The 9578-nt window shown below is 37.5% G+C and overlaps 1 non-coding gene across 1 annotated transcript; it reads right to left on the bottom strand.

Moving 5' to 3' along the window:
- Positions 1 to 8433: 8433 nt before the first annotated feature.
- LOC114507186 lies at positions 8434 to 8537 on the bottom strand. Its single transcript, XR_003685455.1, has one exon. It is a non-coding gene; the product is annotated as a small nucleolar RNA U13 (small nucleolar RNA).
- Positions 8538 to 9578: the final 1041 nt, after the last annotated feature.

The following is a 9578-nucleotide window of genomic DNA, read 5'->3' on the forward strand; positions in this document are numbered from 1 at the left end:
TGAATGTTCCCCCCCCCCCCCGTGGTTGGTTTCTAGCTTCAGTCCTTTGTGGTCTGAGAAAATGGTTGGTATGATTTCAATTTTCTTGAAATTGTTGAGGCTTGTTTTGTGTCCTATCATGTGGTCAATGTTTGAAAATGTTCTGTGTATATTTGAAAAGAATGTGAAAAAAAAAGAAAGAAAAGAATGTGTATTTGTCTTCTTTGGGATGGAGGGCTCAGTATATATCAGTAAAGTCCATTTCATGTAGGGTATTGTTCAATGCCACAATATTTTTGTTGATACTTTGTTTGGAAGATCTGTCCATTTTTGATAGTGGGGTGTTAAAATCCTCCACTATAATTGTGTTGCTGTCAATATCTTTCTTGAAGTCCTCTAAGATTTTCTTTACGTATTTAAGTGCTCCTATGTTGGGTGCATGTGTATGTACAATATTTATGTCTTCTTGGTGGATTCTTCCCTTGAGTATTATGAAGTGACCTTGTGGGTCTCTCTTTATGGACCTTTTTTGAAAGTCTATTTTGTCAGATATGCGTATTGCTACCCCGGCTTTTTTTTTTTTTTTTTTGTCCATTTGCTTGGAAACTTTATTTCCAGCCCTTCACTTTCAGCCTGTGCAGGTGTTTTATCCTGAGGTGGGTTTCTTGTAGGCAGCATATGTGTGGGTCATGTTTTCTTATCCATTCAGCTATTCTATGTCTTTTGATTGGAATATTTAATCCATTTACGTTTAAGGTTATTATTGATAGATACTTATTCATTGTCTTTTATGTACGTGTGTCCCTCTCTTTCTCTCTCTTTTCCTTCCTTTGTTTAAAGCAGTCCCTTTAGAATCGCTTGCAGAGCTGGTTTTGTGGAGGTGTATTCTTTTAGACTTCTTTTGTCTGGGAAGCTTCTTATTTTGCCTTCTATCTTGATTGAGAGCCTTGCTGGGTAAAGCAGCCTTGCTTGCAGACCTCTGGTTCTCATCACTTGGAATATTTCTTGCCCTTCTCTTCTGTCTTGGAGTATTTCCATTGAAAAGTCAGCTGCTAGCCTAATTGGGGCTCCCTTGTATGTTACTTCCTTTTTCCCTTGCTGCCTTTAATATTCTCTCTTTGTGTTGAAATTTTGCCATTTTACTTATGATGTGTCTTGAGGTGGGTCTGCTGGGGTTCCTCTTGATTGGGGCTCTCTGTGTTTCCTGGATTTGTGTGACTTTTCCTCTCATCAAATTAGGGAAGTTTTCCATCATTACTTTTTCAAGCAGATTTTCTATCCCTTGCTCTTCTTCTTCTCCTTCTGGTATCCCTATTATACAGATATTATTACATTTCATATTGTCTTGCATTTCTCTTAATCCCTCTTCATTCTTTCTGGGCCTCTTTTTCTTCTCTTGCTCTTTCTGGGTATTCTTTTCTGCTTTGTCCTCTCACTCACTAATCTGATCTTCTGCTTCATCAATCCTGCTTTTCATTCCTTCTACTGTGTTTTTCACTTCAGAAATGGCATTCTTCATTTCCTCTTGGCCCTTGTTGATAGTTTCTATTTCCTTTTTCATGTTGATATAGTTTGCAGTGAGATCATTGTAGCTTCCCTGTACTTTCTGGTAGCTCATTGCGAGTTCATTGAGCTTCATGATAATCATTGTTTTGAACTCAATATCTGATAGTTGAGTTGCTATTATTTTATGTAGCATTTTTTTTCTGAGGCTTCCTCCTTTCCCTTCATTTGGGGATTGTTTCTTTGTTTTCTTATTGTTTGTGAGATTCTTCTTGTTAGCCTCTGTTTCTTAAATTGATCTGTCCTGGTTCCCTGTGAATATGGTGTGAACTTCTGTGGTAGAATACCTGTGAGATTCAGTGGTGCAGCCTCCTTTGGGTATCCTGTGTTCACAACTTCCCTCTACTCTTTTTTTGTGATCAGTTGGAGGAGTAAGGCAAAATGGTTTAAGAGAATAAGACAGTATTCTATGATATTTACAACAGCAGCCAGTAGAGAAGAGATGGGATATCTTTTGGCTACTTATAGTGTTAACCATGATCCTCCACCCCACTATCCACGTTTTAGAAAGGATGGAAAGAAGGTAAGACTCTTATTGGGGATGAAAAGATTGTTAGTTGGATCTAGAAAGCTCTGAGGCTGTGGGAGGTCAGATTCTGATGTAGGGTTGGTATAAAGATTAGTAAATCGGAGTAGTGTATAAACTTATAGAGACAACCCCCACAATAATATAGTTCAGGAAATTGCAAAGTGGGCTGAGATCAGGTAGGGGTGCTGAGTAGTATTTACAATTGTATGAACTAGGTCTTATTTACAGTAATATTAAAGCGACAATCATGTGCAGAATCAATGTGATCTAGATAACAAGAATAAGGAGTATAGAACCATGAGAGGTGTACTAATGGAACAGAAATGAAGGATAGTAAATTATCAACACACTGGGACTGAGATAGCAGGGGGAACCTATAAAATGACAGTATAACCAGCCAATCAAAGATTATACAGAAAGAAAAAGAATACCAAAATACTATTAAATAAAAAATGTCAGAAAAGTGAGAAAAAGATAATACAAATTTGCAATAACTTGCAAGCTCAAAAAAAAAAAAAGGAAAAAAGCAGAAGATGCAGTGCAGGAGAGATAAATTTGGAGTGGAAGGGATAATACTAGGAGGAATGGAAGAGAAACATAAGGGATTGAGAGATATAAAAATAATAAGAATTAAAAAATAAGGAGTCACTTAGAACACAAGATAAAATCAATCAACCAACAGCCAAAAAACCCCCTAAAAAACAAAAACCAAAAGAAAACAAAACAAAAAACAAAAAATAAAAAAACAAATAACAACAAAAAACCTCTTGTTGGATTCTAGCTGGCCATACCAGTTTTTCTGGTCTTGCTTGCTTCAGCAGGCTGAGGGGCATTTGAAATGCTTATCACTCTTCCCAGTCAAAACTCAGTAAGTCTTGGGGTACTGTCCCCAGGGACAGCAGGGCACTCTCCTCAGAGCCAATCTGACTTTCCCCTCAGGACCCTTGGCCCTCCGGAACATGCTCTCTGGAACTCACTGGTGCCTGGGTCTCCTGGGCTCAGCCCACCCCTCCTCCCACCCCCTGCAGGGCTCCTGTGTCTTTTCTGGTTTCAGGATGAAAGCTCTGGGGATCATAAAGGGGTGCACCCATTCACCAAATTTTTCAGTTTCGGGCTTTAGGAACGCTCTAAGTGCTGCATCCCTTGTCCCTTGTCCATTATGGGTTCACAGTGAGAGAGAGTCAGGATTCCCGAGGGGGCTAAGCTTCCACAGTTCACCACCACAGGCTCCAGAAACCTGAGAACACCTGCACCCTTTCCTTGTTCAGGGCTGCGAGGTCTGGGTTTTCCACTGATCCACACTCCCACTGGACTGGGGGTGCAGGTGCACTTCCATGCCCCCCCTGGTCATGCTGGCTGGAGGCACTCACTTCTCGCAGGGCTATGGGTGGGTGGTCGCAGCCCCTGTGTGATTGTCTCCCAGTCCAACTCCCCTCTCTGTTCCTTCAAGCCACAAGGTCTCCCCTGGTGTTGCTCAACCCCAGTTGTCTGGGGAGGGAGCAGCGACTCCACTCTCCCGGGTGCCCTGAGGCAGACCCGGGAGCACCCGGCCTGGGGGCTGCAACCCCCCTGGTCCCCATGCTGATCCCTGCGTCCCTGTTGTTCTGAAGCAGTCTCCTTACCATCTGGTTTTTCAATTTCTGCTATAATTTTTGATGTCCCGTTTTCAAAAATGTTTCAGTAACCTAGATCACTTGCTCTGTTCCTCTGTCAATCTGTGAGTTTCCCTCCCCTGCACAGAAGCAGAGAATCACACTCCCTGGAGCAAAGCTGCCATCTTTCAAGAAAAAAATTTGAGACTTTTTTGTATTAAATATGTTTATAGCTATAAATTTCCCTCTTACTACTGCCTTCACTGAAACTCATAAATTTGGGTAGAATGTGTTTTCATTTACATTGTTCTCAAGATATTTTCTAATTTACACTGCGATCAAAATAGTGTTATTTGATCAAACTGGTTGCTTAAGAATGTGTTACATAATTTCCATATGTGGCAAATTTTCAAGTTTTTCTTCTGCTATTGATTTTTAGTTTCATTCCATTGGAAAAGACACCTTATGTGATTTCAATGTTTTTAAAACTTATTAAGATTCCTTTTGTGGTATAATATATGGTCAATCCTGGAAAGTGTTCCATGTGGACTTGAGAAAAAAATGTATTTTCAACTTTTGTTAGATACAGTGTTTTGTATGTCTGTTAGGATCACCTATTTTATAATTCAAGTCCTATATTTCCTTATTGATCATCTGTCTGGTCATTCTATCCATTACTAAAAGTGGAGTGGTAAAGCCTACTGTCATTTTAGAGCTGTCTCTTTTTACCTTCCATTCTGTTAATGTTTGCTTCATATATTTAGGAGCTTTGGAATTTGGTGCATATTAATAACATATTCTTGGTGAATTAGGCCTTTTTAATATTATATAATATCATTCATTTTCTCTTGTAATATTTAGACTTAAATTGTATTGGGTCTTATACTAGTATACACATAGTGTTTTCTTTTGGTTGGTATTTATATAGAATCTCTTTTTCCCCCTCATTTTTTTTCAGCTTAACCTATTCATTTCCTTAAAGTGAATCTCTTGTAGACAGCATATAGTTAGATACTGATTATTTTTGTCTATTATGCCAATCTGTGTCTTTGATCATAGAGTTTAATCCATTTAAAAGTACTTACTAGTAGGAAAGAGCTTTTCCTACTTTTTATTTATTTATTTTTATTTATGTATGTTTTATAGCTTTTTGGGGGGTAAGGATACACTTTGATTTCCTTCCCATTGTCTTTTGTGTGTATACTATAAATGTTTTCTCTGTGATTGCTATTCTGATTATAGAACATCTTAATGTTATAACAGCCTATTTGAAACTAACTTAAGTTGAATTGCTTGCAAAGAGTCTGCTCCTTTACAGCTCTATCACTTTGTTATTGATGTCATGAATTAAATCCTTACATATATTGTACTCATTGACATAGATTTATAAATACTTTTATGATTTTGCCTTCTAAACCCTGTGGAAGGATAAAAAGTGTAACTACAGCCCTGGCCTGTGTGGCTCAGTTGGTTGGAGCATCCTCCTGAAAACCGAAAGGTCACATGTTTGATTCCTGGTCGAAGTGCATGCCTAGATTGTAGTTTCAGTCCTCAGTCAGGGCTTGTACAAGGGTCAACTGACTAATGTTTCTCTCTCACATGAGTGTTTCTCTCCTTTCCCCTCTCTCTTCCTTTCCTTCTCTCTAAAAATCAATAAGCATGTCCTCAGAGAGGTTAAAAATAGAAAAATTAAAACCATAAACCAAAGTTACAATAATATGGATATTTGTATTTGTCCATGAACTTATCTATATAAGGGAAATTATTATTATTTTTTTGCATAGCTTCCAGTTACTGTTATGGATTTTTATTTTAATTTGAAGGAATTTGTTTAGCATTTCAGTTGAGGCAGATCTAGTGATAATGAACTGCTACAGCTTTTGTTTACCTGGGAATGTCTTAATTCCTCTGTCAACTTTCTCTACCATAGAATTCTCAATTGATGTTTTTCCTCTTCTTTCAGCACTTTAAATATATCATCCCATTGCCTTTTGGCCTGAAATATTTCCTCTGAGAAATATCTTGAAAATCTCATTAGGAATTCTTTGTATGTGATGACTTGCTATTCTCTTGCTTCTTTCAAGATTCTCTCTTTGTCTTTGTCATTCAACAATTTAAATGTAATTTCTTAATGTGGGTAACTTTGGGTTTATTCAAATTCAGTTCATCAGGCTTCTTGGATTTGTAGATCCATATTTCCTCAAACTATGAAATTTTTCACCATGAGTTCATCATCTAATCTCTTTCTCTTCTATTTCTGGGATTCCCATAATGTGTACATAGGTTCACTTCATAATGTTTCATAATTCCCTATGAAACATTATGAAACAATGTTATGAAACCAGATAAAGAAACAATAAAGAAAGAAAACTACACACCACTATTGCTGATGAACATAGATGCTAAATTCCTCAACAAAATATTGGCAAACCATATCCAGCAGCGCATTAAAAAGATCATACACAATGATGAAGATGGATTTATCCCAGGGATGCAAGGAAGATACAATATTTGCAAATCAATAAACATAATACATGACATATACAAAAGGAAAGACAAAAATTACACGATCATATCAATGATACTGAAAAAGCATTTAATAAAGTATAGCACCCATTATGATAAAAACACTCAGCAAAGTGGGAATAGAGGGAGCATACTACAACATAATTAAGGCCATATATGAAAAATCTGCAGGCAACATCTTACTAAATGGGCAAAAACTAAAAGCTTTCACATCAAGATCAGAAACAAGACAATGGTGTCGGCTTTTGCCACTTCTATTCAATATAGTATTAGAAGCTCTAGCCAAAGCCATCAGACAAGAAAAAGAAATAAAGGGTATCCAAATTAGAAAAGAAGAAGTAAAACTGTCATTGTTTGCGGATGACATGATAGTGTACATAGAATATCCTATAGACTCCACCAAAAAACTACTAGACCCAATAAGTGATTTTAGCAAAACAGCAGGATACAAAGTCAATATTCAGAAAGGAAAGGCATTTTGTACACCAAAAGCCACATATCAAAACAGAAATTAGGAAAAAAATCCATTTGTTATAGGAACAAGAAAAAGAAAGTACCTAAATAAATCTAACCAAGGATGTAAAAGACCTGCACTCAAAAACTACACAACACTGCAGAAAGAAATTAAGCAAGACACACAAAAATGGAAGCATATACTGTGTTCATGTGTTGAAGGAATTAACATCATCAAAATATCCATACTACCCAAAACAGTTTATAGATTCAATGTAATCCTACTGAAATACCAAGGACATATTTCACAGATGTAGAACAAATATTTCTCAAACTTATATGGAACCATAAATGACCCTAAATAGCTACAGCAATTCTAAGAAATAAGAACAAAGCAGGAGGGGTCACAATACCTAATATCAAACTATATATAAGGCCACAGTAATCAAAACAGTTTGGTACTGGCATAAGAACAGAAACATAGATCAATGGAAGAAAATAGAGAGAACAGAAGTAAACCCATGTCTCTATGGTCAATTTAATATTTGCAAAGGGAGCAAAAGCATAAAAAGGTGGTTAAAGGCAAATACCATATGATCTCCCCTTTAACTAGAACCCAACCAACAAAATGAACAAGCAAGCAAAATATAACCAAAGACAATGAAATTGAGAACACACTGACATTGACCAGAGAGGAGAGGGGAGGGGATAATGGGGAAAAAAGGTGAAGGGTTTACAGGAACAATTATAAAGGACACATGGGCAATAACAAGGTGAGGGTGGAAACAGGGAAAGGAGGTGGGGAGGGCTGGGGTGGTGGAGAGGGGTGGGAGGAAAAGTCAGAGAGTTCTATTTGAACAACAATAAAAAATGGAGTAAAAACAGCCTTTTCAACAAATGGTGTTGGGGAATCTGGACAGCTACATGCAAAGAAATGGAACTTGACCACCAACTTACACCATATAAAAAAATAAACTCAAGATGGATAAGAGACTTAAGTATGTCATGACACCAAAAAAGTCCTAGAGAAATGTCAGATGTTCCATGCAGCAATACTTTCACTGATATGTCCCCATATGCCAAGGAATAAAAAGGAAAGAATAAACAAATGGAATGCCCTGGCTGGTGTAGCTCAGTCAATTGAGTGCCAGCCTGTGAACCAAAGGGTTGCCAGTTTGATTCCAGTCTAGGGCACATGCCTGTGTTGCAGGCCAGGTACCCAGTGAGGTACTTGTGAGTAGCAACCACACAACGATGTTTCTGTCCCACTCTTTCTCCCTCCCATTCTGTCTAAAAATAAATAAATAAAATCTTTAAAAAATGAAAGTACATCAAATTAAAAAAGCTTCTGCATGGCTAAAGAAAACATCAGCAAAATGAAAAGGGAACCAACTGTATGAGAAAAAACATATTTACAGCTGATATATTGTACAAGAGTTTGATCTCTAAAATAAAGAACTCACATGAATCCATACCAGGAAGACAAACAATCAAGTAAAAAAAAGGCAAAGGATCCCCTGGATGGTGTGGCATAGTAAACTGAGCACTGGCCTGCGAACCAGAGGTTTGCTGGTTTGATTCCCAGTTAGGGTACATGCCTGGATTGCAGGCCAGGTCCTCAGTAGGGGGCACGTGAGAGGCAACCACACACTAATGTTTCTCTCCCTCTCTTTCTCTTTCCCTTCCCCTTTCTCTAAAAATAGATAAATATTAATTGACCTTAGGGATGGGTTTATTTCCCTGATCTCTATTCTGTTCCACTGATCTATGTGTCTTTTCTTTTTTTTTTTATGTCAGATGGGTAATGTGCCGATATTGTAACAAAGTTTGTGGGAGGCAAATATCACACAAGAACATGAACACCCAATCATCACACTTATGAACTACAAAAGGATCCTATGTGTCTTTTCTTATGCCACTACCAGACTGTTTTGAGTACTGAGACCTTGTATATAGTTTGATATCAGGTATTGTGATCCCTCCTTCTTTGTTCTTTCCCAAAATTGCTGACATATGAAAGGATGCTCAGCATCACTAGTCCAGAGAGATGCAAATTAAAACCTCAGTTAGATACCACCTCATACAGGTCAGAATGGACACCGGAAACAAATCAACAAACAAAAAGTGCTGGTAAGGTTGTGGAGAAAAAGGAACCGTATTACCCTGTTGGTGAGAATGCAAACTGGTGCCTTCACTGTGGAGAACAGTATGGAATTTCTTCAAAAAGTTGAAAATGGAACTTCCTTTTGACCTGGCAATTCCACTGCTGAGATTATACCCCAAGAATCCTGAAACACCAATCCAAAAGAACCTATGCACCCAAATGTTCATAGTAGCACAATTTATAATATTCAAGTTCTGGAAACAGCCTAAGTGCCCATTAGTAAAACTGCGGTACATTTACACAATGGAATACTATGGAGCAGAAAGAAAGAAGGAATTCCTTCCCTTCATGACAGCATAGATGGAACTGGAGAGCATTATGCTAAGTGAAATAAGGCAGGTGGTGAAAGAGAAATACCATATGATCTCACATGTAAATGGAACCTAATCAGCAAAAACAAAACCAGTGAGAAAAATAGAACAAGAGACATGGAAATAAAAAACAAACTGACAGCAAACAAAGAGGAAGGAGGAAAAAGATAATAGGGGAAAGAAGGTGAAGGGTTAAGTCAAGGAACATGTATAAAGGACCCATAGACAAAGACAAGGGAGAGGAGAGGATTGAATGTGGAGAGGTAGGTTGGGCAGGACAGGGAAAGTAATAGAAGTAAAAGGGAGACAGCTGTATTTGAAGAACAATAAAAAATAAAATAAAATAAAATTAACCTAAAACTGTTTCAATTAAAAAATAAAATAATTTCTATCTATTGATATTTTGATTTTGTTCATAACTAATTTTCCGATTTTCTATGACTTTTGCCCAATTTTTTAGG

Source organism: Phyllostomus discolor, chromosome 9 (assembly GCF_004126475.2).
Source record: "Phyllostomus discolor isolate MPI-MPIP mPhyDis1 chromosome 9, mPhyDis1.pri.v3, whole genome shotgun sequence".
Taxonomy (NCBI): domain Eukaryota; kingdom Metazoa; phylum Chordata; class Mammalia; order Chiroptera; family Phyllostomidae; genus Phyllostomus; species Phyllostomus discolor.